General features: G+C 36.0%; 1 protein-coding gene and 1 long non-coding RNA gene across 11 annotated transcripts in view; one reads left to right on the top strand and one right to left on the bottom strand.

Annotated features, from left to right (window-relative positions):
- LOC145971361 (uncharacterized) overlaps positions 1 to 14,673 on the top strand; it is a 157,611-nt gene that overhangs the window by 35,375 nt on the left and 107,563 nt on the right. For both annotated transcript variants that reach the window (XR_014438863.1, XR_014438862.1), the window contains exon 2: positions 6,260 to 6,325. This is a non-coding gene — a long non-coding RNA (uncharacterized LOC145971361). The remainder of the gene's footprint in view (positions 1 to 6,259; positions 6,326 to 14,673) is intronic.
- Positions 1 to 14,673, bottom strand: part of Hr4 (nuclear hormone receptor 4) — a 168,645-nt gene that overhangs the window by 50,364 nt on the left and 103,608 nt on the right. The window contains exon 1 of one of the 9 annotated variants that reach the window (XM_083098917.1): positions 5,791 to 8,883. The exons of the other annotated variants lie outside the window; for them this stretch is intronic. The gene's annotated coding sequence lies outside the window, so the exon portion shown is untranslated. Of the gene's footprint in view, positions 1 to 5,790; positions 8,884 to 14,673 lie in introns of those variants that run through there. 9 annotated transcript variants of the gene reach the window in all.

Here is a 14,673-nt window from a genome sequence, read left to right as displayed (position 1 = left end):
TGATTGTATAAATTGATAATATAGTTGCGATAAAATTTCCAAATAGATCTATATTGGAATCTCTATTAAGTTTCTATGTCAATTATCCATCGAAACAAATTTTAATCTATTGTAAAATAAAATACGAAATTTGCGTTAATTAAATTTCCAAGTCTCGAATTAGCTACTCGAGTATGATAAAAACTGAACTTTATATCGAAGGAGACCGACTTATCATAATATTGGAGCTCTATAATTTTTTTTATTAAGAAATATAATACCTAGACTAGAAAAAGAAACCTTCAGAGTTAGACTAGTTCAGAAATAAACTAATTACTCTAAGAAATCGTAAAAACTAGTGCGCTAGTCGTTATGCGGTCGTGTGTATTTACTGCATGTCGCGATTACTGGCGAGTGTATATTTAGTTTTAGATTGGCATAGGTCGAGGCACGAGGAGAAGAGTCCGCTGGGTCGTTATCTGTTTTCTACGCACGTGGCCTCCATAGGTCGGGATCTAGCCGGTTATAATCGGCCACGCGATTATTACTAAGGCTAACAATAAGTAAAAATCGCGGTGACGTTGCGTCTTCGAAATCGATACTTCATCACGTTGTTGCATGCGCGGGTGATGAATTTTCCGGGTAGTTTATAGTAGATTATAAATACGACAGGCTGTTTATTTTATCCGCTACTAGACAATGGGTATATACTTTTGTCACGGACTAAACGTTACTTTGATTTCGTTCTTCCCCTCTGCTGCAAGTGATTTATGATGATTGATGCTTTTGTTACGTTGCCATTTCTATTTGCAAAACGTGAATATTATAAATAAAAGCTAGTAACTATTGCTTGTGAAATATAAAATTTTAATTTTCATAAGAATTTATCTATTTTATAAGAATTCATTTATAATTAATATGTTTAATTTTTTTATAAGAACTTAGTATTTGATAATTATATTATAATATGATAATACTGTAAGATATTATCACACATATGCATTAATTAATATACAAAATTTTTGAATTATTACATGTAGTGACATTTTTACACAATTTTATTTTTTTTCAACTTTTTATTTGCCTGCAAATCATGCTTTGAAATACATTACGATACTCAATTATAGACAGTGTGTTTTATAGCGTATTATTACTTTTGAAAATTTTCTCTTTGATTATGAAGTACATTAGCTAGCTGCGTTGAAATTCTAGCTCCTAGTTCGTTAAGTAGGTCAAAGGTCGAACAGTTTGTAAGTAAAATTTCCCTAACATGCTGTACGACATGTGTAAAAGAAGAAGTATAGCTCTTTTTACAGCACGAAATCTAAAAGTGAAAGTATACAAGATTAGGATATCAAGACTCAATAACAGAACATCAAAACTAATAATAAACTTTATCGAAATTATCCCCAATTTCAAATAATTTTGAATTATTTATATCTTTCCAATAATGTAATAAATGAACAAATTAATTACGTCATTTCAGAATTATCTCGAATAAATCACTTAAAACTCAGTTCCACTGTTAAAAATTCCATTTGTTTTAAATCGTGCTACTTCCATGTGTTTATTCCATAAGAGAAACTATAGTATTTAATCGTCGAACGCGTAGAGGACATTGAATTGCAGAATCTATTGTAGCCGCCACGTCTCACCGATCGCCAATTAAACGGCTACGATAGATTTTCTAAGCGATACGAGCCACTCTCGTGGCGGCGCCGATGACGATCCGCCGTCGAGGTCCTCGACGGGAATTGGCCGTGGTTAATAATTGCCCTCGTGCGGTATCGCGTGTTACGTGAGTAGTAGTCCACGTTGAGAGGAATCGGTGGTAGTGCGTGCGCATATGTGCACACATAGAACCATAGCCATGCACTCGTACGCGTTTCAAGCCGACCTATCTCAACCTCCGTCATCGGGAGAGGGCGAATGCCCAGCATGAACAAGAGGAGGTTAGACTAGGTACAGGAACGTCACTAACGGCCTGCGCTCATCCGCCAGAATAACTGGCTGCTTTTACGCGAGTAGTCTCATGTCGCGAGACTACTCTTTGTAAATTGATTGCGACTCACATTTTCAATTGCACGTAGCAATCTGTTTCGAGAGCTCATTTTATAGGGGCGGATAATGACTCGCAAGATCTAAAAATAGATTAATTTTTAGAATAGTACAGAGCAGTACAACTTGAAGAGCGAGCTTGAGAAGAATGTGTGAGTCTGTGTACAAGTGTGTATTCTTTATATAATTTATTTTAAAAATAGTAAATGAAAAATAATAATTTTTCTTGCATTTTTTGTTAATCTTTTAATTTTTCAATATTATTTGCTACATAAACTTCATGTCACACGATTAATTTTCCATTTAAAATGATAGAAGACGCCAAACTAATAGAAATAATAGCAGAAAACATAAATATGTTTGGATGATTTACTTTTTATTTTTCGTGAGATAATATGAAAATAATAATTGTGTTAAAGATTATTTAATCTGGAATAGAGATTAAAACATGACGGAAGTATGCTACCATTTTATTACGCGAAATGAAATTAATTATTAATTAAATTAAGTACTTAAAAGTGCATAAAATGATATGCGATGTATTCTTATTGGTATAAAAATATAACACGCTTATAAAATAATTCGAGAACAATCGTGCACAATGAAATTCGGAGGTGATACGGTGAGATAATCGTGTGTGTTAGATATGTCACAGCAGCCAACGAGATTGCATTATTTGTTTACTTTAATTAGGCGTATAGATCTTAATTCAACAATCAACTGTAAGCGTTAGGTTGGTGCCAAACATAATTTAGTTTGATCCAATCTCTCATCGCCACTATCGTAAACATAAGCTCTCAATCTACAAATATAATAATTCAATCTCGCGGTGAATAAGCGGTTCGATACTAAAGCATGTATTATCACCATATATGTTAGTCACTCTATTCTAAATATTCTTTTTTATCAATTCAGGAAATGTGTACATATCGCATCTTACACTACGAAAAATTGTATAGCCGATAAATTATATACTTGGTTATTTTAAATTATGTGACTCACCAGAAGAGAAATTAAAACATTTAAATTTCTTTTAATTTCGTAGATATAATTCTATTTCTTTTTTTTGTCGAAAGATTGATTATCAAAGATATATATGTTATCTCTAACTCTTCATTAAAATATCGGAATTTTTATCTGATTTTTTTTTTTAGATTTCCGTATTCTACAATTTGCTACAATTTTAGGCGTGTCTCGAAGGCCGCTAGTGTGATCTTTAACGACAAATATTACACGTTTGCATCAGAGAGAGATGCATCTCTGCGATATGTGCGATTCATATGTGAGATGCGCATGTATCATGGTCACCGAGAAATTACAAACCGCGCGAGAGTGAAGTCAGTCTGGATTAGAACCGCCATGGACTGCGCGCTCATCCGCCAGAATAACTTCGAGTCTGCATAATACATGGCTCTCGTGTTTCGGCGCATCATTCTTATCGCAATGCGTGTAATTTAATACGACGGTATTAAAACCGGCGATTCCAGCATTAATGCAGTTAACATATTATGTTATGTTGCAATCCGATACTTAAAATAATATTATAGAGAGAGCTTCTTAATTTATATATTATCTAAAATTGTATCTAAAATATACATAGTTGAAAGCACATAAGTAATCATATTTCAAATTCCTCATTTATTTATAATCGTGTCGGGAAAACACCAGTCCAAGGAATAAAAAACTAAAGAAAAAGATTTGTATTATTTTAAGATTTATATACAAAGATTAATTTCATCGAATTATTTAATTCACTATCACTATTTGTAAATGGAGATAAAGAAATTTATGAAATCTTTGATATATTCTAGTAATAACTAATTTTAACTTTCAATAGAAAGTTAAAATTTAAAATTTTTGACATATTTACAAATATTTGTTATATAGGATAATATTATTCATGACTAGCGAAAACAGTTATTATATTAAAAATTAATAGTAAATCTGTATTAAGAAAAAGCATACGTGTTTTGCAATATTATTCCCAACTATATTTTTTACCAAATCATTTATTATTATTTTTCTGAATGTAATACTAAACATCAACAAAAAGTATATAAACATAAATTATAAACATAAATTATATATATTGAAATATTTATTTATTTTAACGCTATTTATGCGCCTAAATCATCTTATTTGTGTTTAGCAAATGTAGAGAAGTGCAAGAGACGTTAAGAAATACATTTTAACAAATGTATCGAGACGTATAAATATTTTGCGTCAAGTGTTAATGCTTATGCAATAATATATACAGACTGACTTCAAAGTCACTATCAATCATTTTTAGTTTTTGAACATGTTTAGTATTCAATATTTTTCTATCATGTATAATTTATTTTATCTCCTAATTTCTTCTTTTATCTTCTTAATTTCTAGGACTGACTTAACGTCATTGTTTTATATTTTTAAATAGAATAAGTTTTGATATGAACTGATTAAATAATGATTGCAATAATTAATATGAACATGGAATCGTTATGGAATGCACAATCGGATGTTTATACTCGAACGACATATACTACATGGTCATATTATAGAGGTTCTCTTAATAGCCAAGGTTAATAGAATTCATTAAAAAATGATCTCTCTTTTTCTCCCTCCCCCTGCCTCTCTCTCTCTCTCTCTCTCTCTCTCTCGATCTATTTATCGCGTGTCTTCAACGCTTGCATCAGCATCCTTGTGCGCTTACCTACGAACGGCGTTTCTCTCTTCCTGATCATGACGAGGCAAGGTATATTTAGACGAACCTCGTCCTTCGTATCGGTTTGTCAAACTAATTCACATAAATTTCGGTATGCCGGAAGAAATTATGATGACGACCTAGACCTTTCGACGTTGAATGCGTACATCACCCGCAATTTGCATCCCATTAATGTGTATTTTTTTTACGCGCACGCTCTCTCATTTCATCAATGACACGCGGCTTGTTTACATGGTAGATAGATTCCCAGAAGTAATATTCGCGCGGTGTTTCTCGGATTCCTTTTTTTTCATATTTGGCAGCACAAAAAGAGATAGAGAAATATGTAGATGTTCATGTTTCTCACGGTTTATGACGAACAGCAATATTTCTAATTCACGATTCGCGAAAGAATTATGTTAAGAAGCGATCATAACTCGTTAATATTGAATGTCGTCCTTTTTTTTTTAAGAAATTCATGGAAAGATTTTATTAATGTAATTATAAATTTTTATATTTTGTATATTTGTTACTTTGTTTTATAATTCATTATAATCACATTCATATATAGATAGGTTTCTTTAGCGATTTTCCTTTGAAAATAATAATGAAACGTTATTTTGTTAATTTTACATATTCGCGAATATAAAGTAAAACGATATGACTTTATTATAAATTATGAAACAAAATATAATACGCATTAATCATTTATGTAATGATGATTGCAATATTATTAACGTATTAAATATGAGTTCCGATTAACTTTACAAAATTTGTCACGATATACGAAGCTATTTTACAAACATTTATTGTATCATTTCAATTGACTCTCTAATGACAATTTATATAATAATTTATATAATTTCATAGATATTATGTGTGCATTTTGCATATTTATTATAACTCGTTTTTCCCCCCAGTTCAAGGTATTAAAAGTATTAAATTTAGCATTCAAAGTATTAAATTTGATCTACTGAAACGTCCAATATTCTCAACGCAGAAAATATCGTTATCAATTATTTCATCCTGTAGAGACAGAGTGCAATTGCATCTTACGTCTTACGACTTACATTTTTTTCCGCTAAAGGCATCCGAAGTATGAAAAGCGTGGCTGCGAGGGCAATCTTCTCAAAATTCTGCACTGACGAAGAAGGATCCTCTTTTTCTCGACACGTGCAAACACCAACACAGGTTTTCACCTCCTCCAATCACTAGGCGTTTTAATCGGAGACGCTCCGTCTCCGTCGCCTGGTCCGTTTTCTCAAACACTTGCACGCGCACTTGTTGTTCCTCATTTGTCCGACACTTCCGGTACCATGTGCCACCCTCACCGCCGTCGATTTTACGAAACGTCGGCAATTCTTCGGTCACCGCGAATCCTTATCAAGACTGTGATTTTTATTCAACTACTATGATATATTTAAAGCGAACACACATGAATATATAATATTGAAGCTTAGACAATAATTGCGTTGGACGTGTAGGCTCTGCGTTATGCGTGAGATCTATAAATAATCTAGAAATTATTTGTTTTTGCAGACGGATCTCGCCTAGACGGAAAGATAGTGGAACGAACAGTGCTTGAGCTATCGCATATATATATCGGTAAGTGTGTTATCTTTTGTCCCAATAGCAACGAACAATAGCTCGTTTATTATGCTTCTTCTCCCTTTCCTTGCTCTTCCGGTTCTTCCGCATCACTCCGCGACTGAAAAATAATCACCGATCGCGATGTCGACCGTTCACCCGTCTCGATTATCCACTTTTACTCTCGATCGCGTTAACTTTCTTGTACACTCGCAATTTTTTCTTCAATATCGAACAGCGTCTCGCTCGAAATCATTCGGTTTCTCGACAAAATTCAAGATCAGCGTCACAAAATCTCGAAGAAATACGCGAGTATATTTCCGATCGATCGATGCCGAGCTGTCGTTTTCACAATCCTTCTCTGTTAAATCAATAACTAATCTATTCGTGTAGATAACTCTTAATTCATTGCATTAATGTTATTCCCGACTATCACGTGACACGTCTGTACGTAATTAGTTACATGATCGCTTGTTCGATTCCACGATCGTCGCTACTCGCCTGAGACCAGGTGACGATTTTTCAGTCTGATGATTGTGTGAATCATTGAAACCTCTTCCGGTTACAAATACTCTTTAAGAATCATCCACATTTGACAAAACAAAATATCTCAAGCTTATCGATAACTTATTTATAACTCCGATCACTTTGTACGGACGATGAAATTTCCAATTGACATATCGATCGTCATCGATGGGTATCACCAGTTGCTCTTTTTTTTTCTCACGAGATTGAGTTCACTGCACGCGTTCATTCGCGTGCGGATTTTCCTCCACGTGCGTGTGTGTGCGTGGATCAAAATGGCAGTCGGACGACGGTTAGATAACATCCTTTTCTCTCTTTTATTTCGCGACTCGTTTAATAGGAAGTCGCATGGTTACCAAACTATCGGGGCTCGTCTCGCTGGTAGAGAGATTCCAAAATCGAAACGTCAAAGGAAAATAATCAAGACCATCACTTATTAATTTTGATTCCGCGAAATAGTCTATTTCTCTCTTATAAGCGCGAATCCGGCCGCGATTGATTCAGGTCAGTTCTGTTTATTGTTTCTCTTAAAAATGGCAGTGTGTCGTTGAATTAAAGCGGCAGTGTTTTGTGTCGCTCGGCTTCACCGTCGAGGTCTCCCTTGCGATCTCTTCTTTCGTGAATCTCGCGCGTCGTTTCGGGAACGCGCATGCCCGACCCGGAAAGGATTCGTATGACTTTGGCCGTGGTCGTCGAGCTTGGAGGAAGAGATCCACGGCGGCGGGCAAGGCAAAAGAGCTTTCGATCGACGTGCTCCTATTCGCTTTTATAATTGGCAGTGTTTTCGTCTCGAGATCAGAGTTGCGGTGGGTCGTTTCAGGTTTGCTGGCGCGCGTCTGGACGTCATCATCGGACGCCGTCGGCTTAACGATGTGCGTGATAGGAATTAGTCTCTGCGCAACCGTGATAGTTAGTCTGCGATACTCTGAATGCACATGGCGTAGCGTTCCAAGCGTCGAGGTTTAGGTAAATAGTAGCGAGGAAAGGTATACGGTAGACGAAGAGACAGAAGCGCTGAATATCCTCGCTCGATGGCACTTCCGGAATACTTTCTCTCTCCTCGGCGAGCGTTTTTCCGCCTCGACTTGGCAATCGTACCGATCGATCGATTCTCCCAATCTATCGGGGATCTCAAGTCAAAGTTGAAAATTTGAAGATAGCGTCGGTGACTTTCCGTCGATGACTTTGCTCCGCTCGTCGATCGGATGGGTGATCGACCTTCGCTGCTTGTGGACCAGCGGATTACGTCGCGGGATCCTGTACAAATTTAATGATCGGCCTCGTTAGAATGCCAGGGGACGACGATCGCGCGCCGAGGGCAACGTCTGCGGCCGATAATTCTGAAATTGTCCGAACGCGCCTCGATTTCTCGCGCTACCACCTTCTTCACCTCTGACCTCCGTTTGACGTTTCCCTTTGCCACCTCGCCTCGCCGACCTTCCGAATCGACGCGCGGCACTCCGTGACCTCTGCGGAAAAAGTAGAGCGAGGGATTCGGCCGGGGGTCGTCGTGTGCGGACGTCACACACTCGGGTGGCGCGCCGAAACCAAGCAGGTGTCGTAGGTCACACACATACGCACACATACACCAACGACTTGATGCCTGACGTCGCGGGACCGGCCTGCTTCCGGTTCCTCTCTCTCTCTCTCTCTCTCTCTCTCTCTCTCTCTCTCTCTTTTCCTCTCGATGCACGCACACGTGGGGATCGAGCGCGCGCTCCGATCCAACGAAGGGGAGGGGGGACGAGGGGTCCGCCGATGAAAATTCCGCCGATTATTGTCGTCGCACCAGGTGTTCACCACTGAAATCCGTCTGACGGGATACCTTCTTCGACGCGAAACCTACGGTACGATCCGCGCGTCTTCTTCGTCCTCTTCGGCGTCGGGCCGCGTGCGTGCGTCGCCGCGAGGATGCGTCGTCCGTACACGTGTGCGTGTGTACGCGCGTGTACGCGCGCGGGCATGTAACGTGTGTCACCGCCGTCGTGTCGGGAGGAGGTGTAAAACCGCCGAGTGTTGTGTCGAGCTGAGTTGGCTTCGACAAAGTAGGGCGACGACTGGGACAGCGGCCACGGGCACCGGCGCTGCCTCGCTCTCGCGCTCACCGACGACGAGCGAGAACCCGCGGCGCGCCGCGCTCGTGCAGTGGAGGAATCGTGGAAGTGGAAGAGAGAACCCTCCTCGCGCGTAAAACGGCAGCAACCGCGCTCCACGTTCTCCAGTAGGGGAACTTCTGACGCCGCGCCGCATCGCGTTGCGCCGCTGCTGCAACAAGCCGCGCCATCCACGAGCCATCCGAAATGCATCGTGATTCCTTATCGCGCGAGTAGCGCGTTTCGATGACAAATAATCGCGACACGAATGTCAGGTATTCGGGGTGCGATTTAGGATGCTCCGCAGGCGCTTTATTCCAGGACCGCGTGATGAATGATACGATTAAGTGATGATAAACTGCGCACAACGCCTACGAGGTGTCTTAATTCAATATTTTATACGATATTCAATTTCCTTTTATTAAGGAAATTTATTTCGAGCGGATCAAAATATTTTTGTTGAATTAATAATGAATATTTGTTTATTATTTTTCTTCGTCCTACAAATCTCAAATGATCTAATCTAGAGATCAATCTGATCTGATCTATGTTGGAGTTTAACAAGATTCTTTTTCTTTTTAGAAACCTACAATTTGAACTCGAGTTCATAAAATATTGCGTTTCTGTGTCGCGACCTTCTCTCCTCGGTAATGCGGATGATGCTCCATTTTTGCGATCAGCTGACCGACGTTCGCTTGATTATCGAACCGATAAGGCTTTATTTAACTGCGAAATATTCTTATATGATCTGTGAACATTTTTCCTTGTATCAATCAGTCGCGAAAAAGATGTCACATTAATACTAATATATTTCTTGTTCATTTAATAATATCTTATTTATTTATTTATTTATTTAATGATCGTAACGGCTATTTCAATATGGTCTTCTTCTTATAATGTTATGTTATTTTTATACATTACGATCGATCCTTCTCGAGAAATTTTGGCAAATCGTTTTTAAATAAGTTTTAAAATAATAATATGAGATATTTTTGTGTTTACGGATAATCTGGAAAATGGTTAAACGTAATTGACATGGTTACTGCAATCAGGGAACATCATTTTATTCATCGTATTTCTCTCTCGATATGCTAGCAATTTATGATGCTAATATTTCACCCGATATTTCGATGGCAACAGCAATTACACGCATGAATATGCATCATCTCCTTATCACATTTATCATCGATAAAACTTTTCGTATTACCTTTGTTTTTGTATCTTTATAAGTGTTCCTCTAGAGAACGTACAGTTGGTATATCATGTGTTCCCATATATTCTAATTTTACATAAAAAATTATTCCGTTATGGTATTTCTCTCTAAAACTTGTCGATATGCATGATGATATCAGTTTTCACGTAAACACGACCATCTAAATGGATTGAATTATCGATTATTTTTATTGTTACAAATTCACGTTGTTAGTCGAGTAGTAGATTCATATATCTTTTTGTGGCAAAAAATATCGCGAAGAAGAAATATCGATTACTACAAAGCCAGAAATGTATTTTCCAATTTATTTCATTGTATGATTATTAAAATTAATTTCCTACTCACATATGTAATTTATTATTTACATATTAAGAATAAAATATAAAGTTATAGGAGTTTGGGGAATACAAATCCTCTCTTGCATCCTCTTGTGTGATTACAGGTCTGAAATTATGGTCTTTGTCGATTCATTTTTCGATTTACTATTATTGATAGGAATGATTCTCCCGAAGAAAACGAGAATCAGCCGTGTGTTCGATGTCAAAAGAGAAAGCCACGCGCTTACGAGCGATACGCCCGTGACAACTTTTCTGACTCCGCACGCATTCTTGTTATTCTTTTACGGTCTAGGACACGATGTTCGATAACCAAAAAACTTTCACCTCGCTCCGCCCGTGGCCACGCGTGATCTGCGCGTATTTTTCTTTTGGCACGTGTCCTGCCGTATACGTCTTTTGATCTACGCGTCTTTCGTTGCGCAAGAATGTCACTGAAATTATATTCGCACGTTGTTTGTTCTCCAAATAATCCGACATCTCAAATCTCGATATATACTATATATAATATATACAGAGTGTTTCTTAGTGCGAAAAATTTTAGGAGATGATCCTTGTCGAAAATTAAGGGGGGATTTTCATATAAACATATACTCCTACATCCCTCTCTGAGTTACACTCCTCCAAAAATGGGGGTAAAAATTAGGTTTTTATTTTTTTCTGAAATTTGAAACAAGTTAAAGAAATAAAATTATATGGATATTTTCTATTAATAAAAAGGTTATTTATTAATATTTTTTTCAGCCTCCCGTATTGTTTTATAAGAGGATGAAACTAGCAATCCCTATTCAATTTTTTATTAGAACTTTTTAATGTTTATATGAAAAACCTCTCTTAATTTTCGAAAGAATCATCTAAAATTTTTCGCACTTATTAAAAAATACTCTGTATATTTATGCACATACATACATATATACATACATATACATATATGTATTACACGGACATTTCAGCTTTCAATGCCTAATGCAAATTTTGTTTGCTATCGTCTTTACGGAGAACAATGTCGTGTTTTAGAATGGTACGGGCCAAAGCAGAATAGCGCAAGGCAATATATGTCGATGCGTAAAGCATTATGTAGTAATATAGTAGTATTTCTCATTCTGCGGTATATTTCCTTAACAATAAAAGCATTACACAAGTTTCTCAGAAATAGCATAATGAATATCCTGGCGAATGTTAATACATCCGAAACACGTAATGTAAAATATATTTTAGAAATTCTTTTGATTGAAATCTATGAAATTTACTTGGAGCTAGGACTAAAATTTGAAGACAGAGTAATTTGAGCAACATCTAAAATGTGCATTCCATCGGAATTCGATGTGGATAATAAATTAATATATATAGCTTGCGTTGAAGTAACTCCACGTCGAAATATTTGTAACAATGTAAATTTCAAATTTCCACGAAATTTCTCGTTAATCCGATATTTAAATAAGGTAATTCGAGAAAGAGAGAGGGAGAGAGATCTTTCGTAAATTCAATCATAGAAATCAAATTAACAAAAGGTATGCAGCGCACAAAGTTAATGTCGGTAGATTTTGTCATAATTGAATTCAGTTGTTTTCTCTATTTGTAATTGGAATTCTATCTGTCTCATAGCCCGAAATATAGAAATCTAGATATTAGATAAATATCATAAATATTAAAGAAATATTATAAATTCTAAATAAATTAAACTTTAAATAATTCATTCTAAATAATTCCAAATCATTAAACATTCTAAATAAATTAAAACTTAATTTTTCTTAAATATGACGAATATATTAATACTAATCTATTAAATTAATAGTAATTATTTAAAAATGATATTCATCATTTGATGATATTTCATCATTTATGATAATAAATAATAAGTATTAATGGCCAAAGAAAAATCTTATTAACGATCAGATACTTTTACAAACTCGGCTACGTATAATATATCGTAAGGAAAGAAATAGTCCACGCGATACGCATGAAATGTCGTCATCGATCGGCGCAAGATTTAACATTGATCTTTTTTTTCTCAAGGATTCATGCGAATGTCGTATTCATAGTCTCCTCCAGAATAAAATCGAGTCCTTGTTCTCGCATCTTCCGCGGCAAATAGTTCTGTCAGCAGGAAGAACAGCCCTGTCACGAAAGAGTCAACGAAGGCCGGCTACCAGGATAACTTCTTGGAGCAGCTATAAAGTCGCAGAGATACGCACAAATTTTTCGCGACGTTACCATGACCTCAAAAAATAATCAGCGCCTTCTTCCTCTTTTTCCCTTTTTCTCGCTCTATTGTAGTCGTAATTACATTAGCTTGTAGATAAACCCCTTTACTACAAAACAGTGAAACATAGGCGAGAATTTATTACACCTGTACAATTTTTTTAACGTGTCACGCTATTGTATATCTCGTTCTTTCTTGAAATTTTCACGTAAAGATAAAGCATGAATTATGTGATTTAGACGCAAATTTGTAAGAGAACAATTGTTTTTTATACATTTTCATGGAATAAATAAATATTTACAAGAATTTATTTTTAGATAGTGTCCATTTAATTAAATCTTTAAATTACATATAATACTTTTTTTGCATTTAGTTTGCTCTAAACACATCATATATTAATATTTAAAATTATATTTAAATATTAGATATTTTTTTGACATCTGATAATACTTTGATAATTTAGTTTCTTTTTTTCATTTCTAAACGTTTTTATATAAAATGCATTGAAAATTATTTTTTCTTGTTTATCGAAATATTTTAATAATCGTTAAATAAAAAATTTTCGTGATTTTAATCGTAATCACGATAAAATGTCAAATGGGCGAGAAATGTTTTTGATCTTTCAGCGCAAAATTATTCGCGGGCCTTTCGGCTAGTCTCTTTATCATTTCGGCACACATTCGGATCGACTATTATTCGCGTCGAGGAACAATCTGTTTCGCTGCTGGATATACTTTTATTGTTGTCTAATAACCTATTAGCGTCGTTTTATCGTAAGAAGTATGTCAGTCGATTCCGCGATTAACGGTAGCGTTTTATTATAGGCGGGAGAAAGCACAATTATGCGCTCTTAAAATTCTTAACCAATCTTTTTTTCACTTTCGTCAAGCAATCACGATTGCGCATAATCGTGGATGAAATTATACATTCGGAATTATACAACTTTCTTTTCTTAACGATCAGCTAGTATGTCAAATCTGATCGTGATCTAAATATATCATAAAATATATCAGGAAGGAAAATAACTGGTTCTTAATTACAAAAAGCGATCACTTGTGTAATCATAAGTATATATGTACATAACTTTGTTGTTGTATATTTATGTACATAACCAGTTGCTGTTGCATTACTATTAAATCAAATTAATTTCAATTAAACAAATGAACCGATTAATTTAAATTTCAATAAATTTAATAAAATTTAAATTGAGTTCAATAAGAAACGTAGATTAAATATTATTCGCTCCTGACAAAATTTCGAGAGTGTATATATTTGGAGTCGCGCGAGATTATATCACCGTAAGCCTATGGATGCGAAGGCGGAAGTGGAAGAAAGTTCGTCCGATCAGACCGTGCGGCGACCGTTTCGTGGGAAGGCAGAGCTCTCAGAGGAAGGTATATACGGACATTTCACTCTCGACGAGTTGCTTGGATAACGGGTCTCCGCTCGCGGCGACGACGGCGGCGGCCGGAGCAGGCGAGAAAGAAGGGAAAGTAGTTCTGTGAGTCAGTGGGGCTTGCGGTACCCCGTACACGGACGTCCAACGGTTGTTAAAGCGGACTCCGGGATCCGCCGCGATGAATCGATCGATCGATCCCTCATGCGACAATAGTCCAAATCAACCACGCTCTTTGTCCAGATATATGTATCTTCTTGAAATCCCTATTTTTGTCACAGGTCGCCTCGGATTCATATTTCGGAAAAATTAAGATTAAAAAAGGAATACAATTCGTATTTTTTAAAAATGTGGAAATACTATTAGATTATGTATCTTGAAAAGTAAAACTGGAAGTTTCGTGTATCATAGTTTTTATTTTCTTTTTAAATATGAATTTCAAAAGCAGTAAGTTATTTAATTAATTTTTTTGTGTTGTTTTTTAATGAAAATTAAAAATTCTATTGTAATCAAATTGAATTAATAAAAGTGATTTTTAGGTGAGACTACTTTCACTTTAAAAATTATAGAAGATTTTCTTTTCACTTTGATAACATCTTAA

Source organism: Camponotus vicinus, unplaced genomic scaffold, assembly GCF_025532165.1.
Source record: "Camponotus vicinus isolate PSW18456_S1 unplaced genomic scaffold, iyCamVici1.0 SCAF_5, whole genome shotgun sequence".
In the NCBI taxonomy this organism is placed as follows: domain Eukaryota; kingdom Metazoa; phylum Arthropoda; class Insecta; order Hymenoptera; family Formicidae; genus Camponotus; species Camponotus vicinus.
This window is presented reverse-complemented; position numbering and strand designations above follow the sequence as displayed.